Here is a 9,876-nt window from a genome sequence, read left to right as displayed (position 1 = left end):
GTTCAGCTGCTGGCTGAAGTGGGTGTACGGTCCAGCTCTTTGAATATTTTCTAATATCTGTCTCCACATTATACTGACAACTGTGGACTTCAGTACTTATATTCGTTCCCTAATAGTTAACGTGGGAAAGTAAACGAAGAACTGTCAAGCCTCAGATCAGGCGAAGTGTGGTGGTTGTTACTTGTGGTGCGGGAGCCGCCGTGCTTGCTTGGCCCACAGTGCAGTGAATCAAGATAATGTGACCGAGACATTCCGAGAAGACGTAGACGGGCATGCCACGGAGCAGGAAAAGGTGAGACGTGGTGGTGAGGGGCGGAAGGAGTGCCTGGCCTGTGTGACGGGCACCAGCACTGTCACCAGACTGTTTTTGTTTTGGTGGAGCGTGATTAGCCCATGCCTCTGGGGATGGGGCGGGATGCTGGTTTGGTGCGCTGATGGGGAATGAAGAAATCAAGTCTGTTGCAGCAGAGGAAGGACTGTGTCATAATCAGGGCTCACCTCGATCATGGTGATGCTCGAGTGTATCAAGCCGGTCATGTCATAAGGAAAATTCTCGATTGATTATGACAGAAGAAAACCGTGGGGATTGATCTCGTTTTATGAGGGAGAGAGAGAGAGTGTGTGTGTGTGTGTGTGTGTGTGTGTGTGTGTGAGTAATTTTCATTGTATGGTTACAATTTTACATTACCTGTAGTTAATTATTCTTGTGGACATCTTGATCGAGGCGTCTCTGGCGGTGACCCGTGCCTGTCCCAAGCTGACCTGCACCCGTTCTTTACACCTACTTTATTCTCTCTCTCTCTCTCTCTCTCTCTCTCTCTCTCTCTCTCTCTCTCTCTCTCTCTCTCTCTTCGTTAGGAATTATGTTAGTAGGATAGGATCAATGTATTCCTTGTGGATTACCCTCTTTTAGCACTGTGATTATCCAGTGTGTGTGTGTGTGTGTGTGTAGGTGGTCGAGCGCCCGTGCCTCCACCCACCTCATTGTCACGCGACACCCACTTTTCGTTTTTTTGGTATATATTAAGATCCAGCCAGTCAGTTCGGGTTCCGGTCTTTCATTAGTACCAAATCCATTTTTTGCCTTCACTCCCGTTTGTCTCTAACTGTCTTCATGTCAGTGGCGACAGTCGTGTATTTCGTATCAACTTTCTTCATTATGCTGTTTATTTTCCTTTCCTTTTTATTTAAATTTCAGTTGACGAATACTACCACCGTATCCCACGTTTCGTAAAGTGAGTCTATAGGAATCCTCCACTCTTGTAACTGCAGTGAGATGTGACGTGACATCGACTTTGAGGTATTCTCCTTTAAGGGGGATGACGTTTACTATACATCTGAGAGATCGTTTTACATACATTATTCATATCCTTGTGTTATCAATTAGGTTCTGTGTAATTAATCATTGTAGATATTAGTTGTTGATTCATTTTGTGTTCGATTTTTTCTTTTTTTTTTTCTTTCTCACTTGTCCATATAAGAGTTGTGCTTGCCTGACACATCCTTAACCTAAGGTTAAACTTAACGTTAATTTTGTTTCTTGATGAGATTCTCTCTTTAAGGCTTTTGTTTTCTTATTTTATGATTTAGTCATGTTTATAGTGTGTGTGTGTGTGTGTGTGTGTGTGTGTGTGTGTCTCACTGTTTGATCTGCTGCAGTCTCGGACGAGACAGCCAGACGTCCTCTGGCTTGTGAAGCCAGCGCTCTAACCACTGAGCTACCGGGCGTGTGTGTGTGTGTGTGTGTGTGTGTGTGTGTGTGTGTGTGTGTGTGTGTGTGTTTCCTTCATTATTTTACTTTTTACTTCTTTACGTCAATGACATTAGGTTTGTACTATTTCTGAAGTGTCGCCGATGGTTTGTCTGGCGGTGAGCGGGACCTCGTCGGGAGTCGTTGCACCCAAGGTCACTAGAGTAAACAAGCAGGTGATCTGATTTCGAGTTCATTGTCCTTTACAGTCATGGCCTCCGTTTCCTCTAACTTTATATGAACTCCCTGCCGTATTTTACTCATGTTCTTTTATGTATGAATCTTCATTTGCATTGTACTTATTTATATGATGTTCTCTTTTACTGAATGTAGTTTTCCCTTCGTTCGTGCTGCATTCGGGTACATTCACATATATATATATATATATATATATATATATATATATATATATATATATATATATATATATATATATATATATATATACACACACATGAACACACACACACACACACACACACACACACACACACACACACACACACACACACACACACACACACACACGCCTGGTAGCTCAGTGGTTAGAGCGCTGGCTTCACAAGCCAGAGGACCGGGGTTCGATTCCCCGGCCGGGTGGAGATATTTGGGTGTGTCTCCTTTCACGTGTAGCCCCTGTTCACCTAGCAGTGAGTAGGTACGGGATGTAAATCGAGGAGTTGTGACCTTGTTGTCCCGGTGTGTGGTGTGTGCCTGGTCTCAGGCCTATCCGAAGATCGGAAACAATGAGCTCTGAGCTCGTTCCGTAGGGTAACGTCTGGTTGTCTCGTCAGAGACTGCAGCAGATCAAACAGTGAATTACACACACACACACAGACACACCCGGTAGCTCAGTGGTTAGAGCGCTGGGTTCACAAGCCAGAGGACCGGGGTTCGATTCCCCGGCCGGGTGGAGATATTTGGGTGTATCTCCTTTCACGTGTAGCCCCTGTTCACCTAGCAGTGAGTAGGTACGGGATGTAAATCGAGGACTTGTGACCTTGTTGTCCCGGTGTGTGGTGTGTGCCTGGTCTTAGGCCTATCCAAAGATCGGAAATAATGAGCTCTGAGCTCGTTCCGTAGGGTAACGTCTGGTTGTCTCGTCAGAGACTGCAGCAGATCAAACAGTGAAACACGCACGCACACACACACACACACACACACACACACACACACACACACACACACCTCTTAATGTGTACCCGAGCCTCTTAATGTGTAGGGTCTGTTCACCTAGCAGCAAGTAGGTACGGGATGTAACTCGCTTTCCCGGTGTGTGTTGTGGTCTCGGTCCTACCCGAAGATCGGTCTACGAGCTTTGAGCTCGTTCCTTAATGGAGAAGGCTGGCTGGGTGAGCAGCACACACACACACACACACACACACACACACACACACACACTACACACCGCATAGTGTAGTGGTTAGCACGCTCAACTTACTCGAGAGGGTCCGGGTTCGAGTCCCGGAGGCGGCGAGGCAAATGGGCAAGCCTCTTAATGTGTAGCCCCTGTTCACCTAGCAGTAAATAGGTACTGGATGTAACTCGAGGGGTTGTGGCCTCGCTTTCCCGGTGTGTGGAGTATATTGTGGTCTCAGTCCTACCCGAAGATCGGTCTATGAGCTCTGAGCTCGCTCCGTAATGGGGAAGATTGGCTGGGTGACCAGCAGGCGACCGAGGTGATTTACACACACACACACACACACACACACACACACACACACACACACACACACACACACTCGCCCCCCCGCCCATCACCACCACTACCACTACTACTACTACTATTACCACTACCACCACCACCACCACCACTACCACCGCTACTACTACTACCACTACCATCACTACTACTACTACTACTACTACTATTATTATTATTATTATTACTACTACTACTACTACTACTACTACTACTACTACTACTACTACTACTAGTAGTAGTAGTAAAAGTAGTACTATTACTGTTACTGCTACTACTACTACTACTACTACTACTACCACTCCACTGCTGCTGCTACTGCTGCACTACTACTACTACTACTACTACTACTACTACTACTACTACTACTACTACTACCACCACCACCACCACCACCACCACCACCACCACCACCACCACCACCACCACCACCACCACCACTACTACTACTACTACTACTACTACTACTACTACTACTACTACTACTACTAACATGTATTTCTTCAACGTGTTGCATCATATTTCTTCTTAGTTCACGCGGAACACTTATAATACAAGTGTTAATTTGTCCATATTTTAGTTTTTCGTTTGCCTTTTAGACATATGATTCACCGGACACAGCGGCGTCTCTCTCTCTTCTTTATTGGAGGTAAATGAAACTGAAACTTTATTTTGTATCTATCCCTCGGTTACTTCGCCATCTCTTAGCGTCACACTCTCCACACTTCACTCTTTACACTCATCTTTTTTTTTTCGGTTTTGATGTTTGAATCTTTATAAAACCTATTCCGGTGTTTATTCGTCATCATCATCATCATCATCTCTTCGGAGCTTCATTCATCAAATAGAATGCACGCCCATCTCATTGTTTTGACTAATTCTTTGGCATCTTCGCCTCCTCCATTTCAAAAAGCTTTATTTAAGTGTAAACGAGTTTTTCAAGGCGTTTTCATGGTTCTAGAGGCAGATTGACAAGATTTCTACAATGTCAACAGGAGAAACATTGTAGAAAACCCCGCTAATTATTTTTATGGCCTTGGAAAATAGTCGTGGTGAGAGAGCAAAGCGTTTCTGAATACAGACCCTGGTGACAGTGACGTTTGGGTCTTCACGCCGGCAACCTTGGGCGGCATCATTGAGCAAAAATCAGTGCACTAAGAGCATTAAAAGGTTTGAAGTACACGATCATTACTTTTTTTTCCGTTTTCCTTAAAAGTTGTATTCCAATTTTACACTAGTCTATTTCATGAGGCTTTAGGAGTCGTCGTAATGAGAGAACATACACATGGGACTTACTAGACATTGATTCGTATTCTCCATCGCTTCTTATATAAAAATGCTTCAGAGAGCACAGATATGATTAGTAGTGTTCCCACGGGCGTTTTTCCTCTCTCCTTTGATGGTGTAGAATCCTTGAATAAACCACCGCTAGATTAATGCAAACCTTTAACCTCTTGAGTACCATGACGCGTTTCCATATTCATTCATTCTACTTTGTATTTGGTGATTTTATACAGCTTATGAAACTTGGGGGGACATTAAAATAGCGTAATCTTCTGACCTCCATAGACACTTCTTAATGTAAAAAAAAAATGATCTAATCGTAACACAAATCTCCAGGTAAAAATGTGTTCCAGTATTGAAGGGCTTAATAACTTGTTTGGACTCCGGTAAAATGATGGATGTACAACAGCCCATTGTCTCCATAGTTACCAGCTTCCTATTTAACCCTCTCCTTATTCAATTCCTTACACAATGATGACTTACCGTTAGCCTCCTCCTCCTTGCTGTCTCCCTCATCCCTTCTCGCTAATACGTCCATTATCGTATTAAACTGGGGAGTAGAGGGCGAACAGTACGGCATACGAGTATACTTTGACCTTCACCATTAGTCTGGATTCCGCACGCTCTGATTCCTATCCCACTTGCTCCCTCTTCACCAAAGCGACCACCACCTGTGTGATAAGCATCTTTATATTCCATGTTTTCGTATTTTGAGTCGTTGACCTATTCAGAAAAACAGAAAATAATGAAATATTCTTCACCGTCACTATTTTACCATTCCGTTTGCAGTTCAACTTCAAAACAAAGTATTAGTTGTTAGTTATGCCACTGAAATAAGTAAATTCTTCGTGTGTGTGTGTGTGTCTCTCTCTCTTTACTGTTCATGTTTTCCTGTTCTTTTGTTCACTAATTCAGAAAAAATCTCTTCACCGTCACTATTTTCACATTTCTTCCTCTCTTCTTTTCTGCTCATTGTTCCATGTTGCCTTTGTCTTCTCAGTTGCTTATCAGATTAAGAAAGAAAAGCTTATATTTATTTTTTTGCCGCTACCATCTTCTGCTTCCTTATTCCCTCCTCTCTTTTTCTCAGCGTTTTAGCATCTGTTCAGTGTGTGAGAAGGAAGACTTGGCGTGCGGTAATGCTGAGGGTAAAATTACTGGGAGGTTAAGAGTGTAGCTTCTCAAAACATTTTACTTGAGAGAGAGAGAGAGAGAGAGAGAGAGAGAGAGAGTTAACTATGCGGTCTTCATCTTTGTGGAATCAGCACCAGTAATTTAAGTGAGAGAAGTAAACAAGTTTTCTCTACAGTGTAAGTCTTTGGAGATTAAAGGTTGAATATTATGTTTGTGGCTTCTCTCTCTCTCTCTCTCTCTCTCTCTCTCTCTCTCTCTCTCTCTCTCTCTCTCTCTCTCTCTCTCTCTCTCTCTCTCTCTCTCTTCTCTCCTCTTCTTCTTCTTCTTCTCTCTTCTTCTTCTTCTTCTTCTTCTTCTTCTTCTTCTTCTTCTTCTTCCTCTTCCTCCTCCTCCTCCTCCTCCTCCTCCTCCTCTCCTCCTCCTCCTTCTCCTTCTCCTTCTCCTCCTCCTCCTCCTCCTCCTCCTCCTCCTCCTCCTCCTCCTCCTCCTCCTCCTCCTCCTTCCTCCTTCTTCTTCTTCTTCTTCTTCTTCTTCTTCTTCCTCCTCCTCCTCCTCCTCCTCCTCCTCCACTCTCGTTCTTCGTCTCCTTCAAGAGTGGGCTGGGAACACATCACCGTCACGCCTCGCCACACCCGCAGAAGGAAATACGTACTTTGTTTGGTTCTTGTTGACTGCATCACTTTAACTTTCCTTATACTGTTTATTTGATTGGTTGTCCCCGGGGAGGACTCTGAAGGCCTTGTCTTTTGTGTGTGAACTTCTGTCTGTGCTACTTACTTTGTCTGCTGTCCCAGTGGAGGTGTACTGGAATTGCTGCCTTGTCATTATACCAAATTTGACTTCTCTTGTTACTCTCCACATTACTTCCATTCCACGCAGACCGCCGGTGTTCGTGTAGTAATTTTTTTCAACTCCCCCGCTAGTTATTTTGGTCATGCACGCCTTCATTACTTTCTTTACAGCGTGGTGTTGGAATGTTGGTGCTTTTAGGTTATGTTTCTCGGCCACGGGCTATAAAATCGTTTTATTATGCCTGGTACCTCCTCCTTCCGTGTTATTCATACTCTCCTGGACGTCTTGGCCACTTCACTTCTGTTGACATGTGAATTTTCAATGAGGCTGACGCCATTTCGGCTCTCCTTAAACTGCAACATTACAGTAACAGTAACTACGTAACTATACAACTCCATTTCTGGTGCGCTCTTTCAATCCACTTAACTTACTAATGTTCTTTTTTTATTTGCTCTTCCTCGTTTCGGCTCCGTGCGAACACCTTTCTTCGATTCAGATGTCGATGGTGCAGCAGGCGGTGTTGGTGGGTGTCGATCTGCCAGCTTGAAATGGTTCAGGTGGAATACCGGTCAAAGTAACTGTATTCAACCACCTCACCGTCACCTTTTCTTGGTTAGAAGTGGACTGTATTCACCTTACACATTTGTGAGGTAACCGACCACGTGGAATAGACAACAGATCTGTCTCACCTATCCCGGGAGACTGATTCTTATTTTGAAGCGCTTTAATTTCGCACAAGAACTATTTACAAAGAGTCGATTGGTCGGATTTCTGTGAGTGCTTCTCCTATTGACAATATAAAATCCTTGATGTTTCACCACTGGAATCATGAAAAACCCATTGAAAATCCCAATCACCGCCTACTAACCCTTGCTGTACTGTCCGTTGTCAAGTTAAGACGCTGAAACATCCTTCGAACAGAGGCCACGTAACACATTCACGGGTGTAGGAAATAGAAGCACAGCGGCAAAGTGCTTCACTGTCCTGATATTTCATTTACAAGTTGTATAGCCAAGTCTCTCTCTCTCTCTCTCTCTCTCTCTCTCTCTCTCTCTCTCTCTCTCTCTCTCTCTCTCTCTCTCTCTCTCTCTCTCTCTCTCTCTCTCTCTCTCTCTCTCTCTCTCTCTCTCTCTCTCTCTCTCTCTCTCTCTCTCTCTCTCTCTCTCTCTCTCTCTCTCTCTCTCTCTCTCTCTCTCTCTGTTACCAGTTTTCAAGTACTACAGTCGTCTCAAGCTACAGCTAATCGAGAGTCCACTCCCCGTGTCTCCTCTCCCCTTCACAGCGCGGCTGTTGATGGGTGGGTGCACTCATAATGCTGCTGCCACATCACAGAATTTCAGTATCTAAAATATATTTAATCACTCATTCATTCAGTCTTGACGAGTTGATATTCGAAGACGCCAGTGTGAAATAATAATGGTATGAAAGTATACATCAACATTTCAAAGGAAAACTATTGACCCAGAATTTACATAAACACATCCATATGATCGTCGGTGCACAGCTCCTCTATTTATAGTGATGCGTGGCGGCAGTCCCATGGATGGTTTTATGTAAATTATTTGTGGTATTTGCGTACACTTCTTATTCTCTCAAAGATAAAACTTTTTTCCGAAGAGATCAATAGTTTGATATTGTTATTGTTGTAATATCGGTGTTTTCAAAAAGCAGCATAGGACAAGGCTTGTATTGGTAATGTGATTGAAGATATTTCTTAGTATAAGACAAAAGAAAATGGAAAAATCGTGTAATTGTTATGAACATTCATTAAACAAGTGCACCAATCACGTACCGCGTCAGGCCAGTCTGTTGCGAGTACTGCGTATCGTTACTGTTATTACAAACGTTGTGGCGCAAGTAGTGTGATTTACTCTGTCAAATTATATGGGTGAAGTAACAGAGAATGTGGTGGCAGTGAGCGCGCGTGTGCCGAGTTGGAGCGTGATGGTCATCATTAGCTCGTATTGCCTCGTGGCCAGGTATTAGCGGCGGCCACACAGGGAGACTCATCAACAGGTGTGGGGGACAGGCGGCAGGTGTTGCGGGAAGCGACCCACCAACCGGGTTCTCATTATAAGGAACCAAGACCGTCTTCTTAATTATGAAAATGCATTTAACATTTAATTCATGGTTTATTCAGAATGCAAGACCTAGTGTGCCTCGTCATTCTTTGCTGTTGCGTCGCGTGTGAGCGTTTAATGACTAGACGTATTTATATGCTGGAATTTTTTTTTTTTCATTATTATTGCTAAAAATGGTAATATGGACTATTTTGTGTCGGAAGTGTCTGTATTTATTTACCTATCTATCTATCCATCCACTCTTCTACCCTTCCATTTATTTGTCTATCTACTCGTCTATCTACGTGTGGACGGCATCAGGTAATTACTCGAAGAGCTGCATTCTTAAGTGCTTCAGTGCATTATTTCGATCCCTTCTATCAGGATGCTCTACACTAATGAGACAGGATGGGTTTTTTCATGTTTAATAGTCTAAAAAGATTTTGCACCGTCAGCAGGAAATGTTGAACGCTCGTGAGAGTCAGAGTAACCAATCATTCCTGTGGCCTCTTGATCTCAATGCGAGCCCAGAACGTTTCGAAATACGTTAGACTTTGCCTATTTTGTAATTTTACTGAATGTTGAAATAATCCAATCAAGTAGTAAATGAATGTAATGAAGCTGTTAAAGAGCGTTTAGTGCTGCGTTAACAGGAAGCTATAAAAGAATATCAAAAATATAAATGTGTGGACAAGTAATTGGTGGATTTAATATGCATGTACTCGTAAGTTTGGCTTCTTACGTAGTTTGCTAATAATTCAGATACGCAGAACACAAGATGGGAAAAAGAAGGCTGCAACAATGGCACGGGGATCCATCGCTGAAAGTTTTAGTGTCACCGAATACCGAGGCTGCCGATATTACAGACTTACCCTGACTCGCCCCACCAGATCATATCGAGTAAATCCTGGAAAAGTTCCTCTCTCTCTCTCTCTCTCTCTCTCTCTCTCTCTCTCTCTCTCTCTCTCTCTCTCTGACCTGGTTTAGATATTTTTAAGAATAACGTGTCTGTTTGCTGGATGTTGGTACATTTTTTAACGCCAACACCAGTGGCAATGAGGGCGACCATACCAACTACAACAATACCAACAGTGATCGCGACGCTGATAGTAGTAGGTAGTAGGAGTAGTAGCTCTTGTAATGTTAGTAATGAT

At 43.4% G+C, this 9,876-nt stretch overlaps 1 protein-coding gene across 3 annotated transcripts in view; it reads left to right on the top strand.

Moving 5' to 3' along the window:
* Window positions 1-9,876, top strand: part of LOC123513987 — a 33,840-nt gene continuing 23,964 nt past the window's right edge. For all 3 annotated transcript variants that reach the window (XM_045271515.1, XM_045271516.1, XM_045271514.1), the window contains exon 1: window positions 1-292. The gene's annotated coding sequence lies outside the window, so the exon portion shown is untranslated. The remainder of the gene's footprint in view (window positions 293-9,876) is intronic.

Source organism: Portunus trituberculatus, chromosome 37 (assembly GCF_017591435.1).
Source record: "Portunus trituberculatus isolate SZX2019 chromosome 37, ASM1759143v1, whole genome shotgun sequence".
In the NCBI taxonomy this organism is placed as follows: Eukaryota; Metazoa; Arthropoda; class Malacostraca; order Decapoda; family Portunidae; genus Portunus; species Portunus trituberculatus.
The sequence above is the reverse complement of the archived record's forward strand: the minus strand, read 5'-3'. Positions and strand labels throughout refer to the sequence as shown.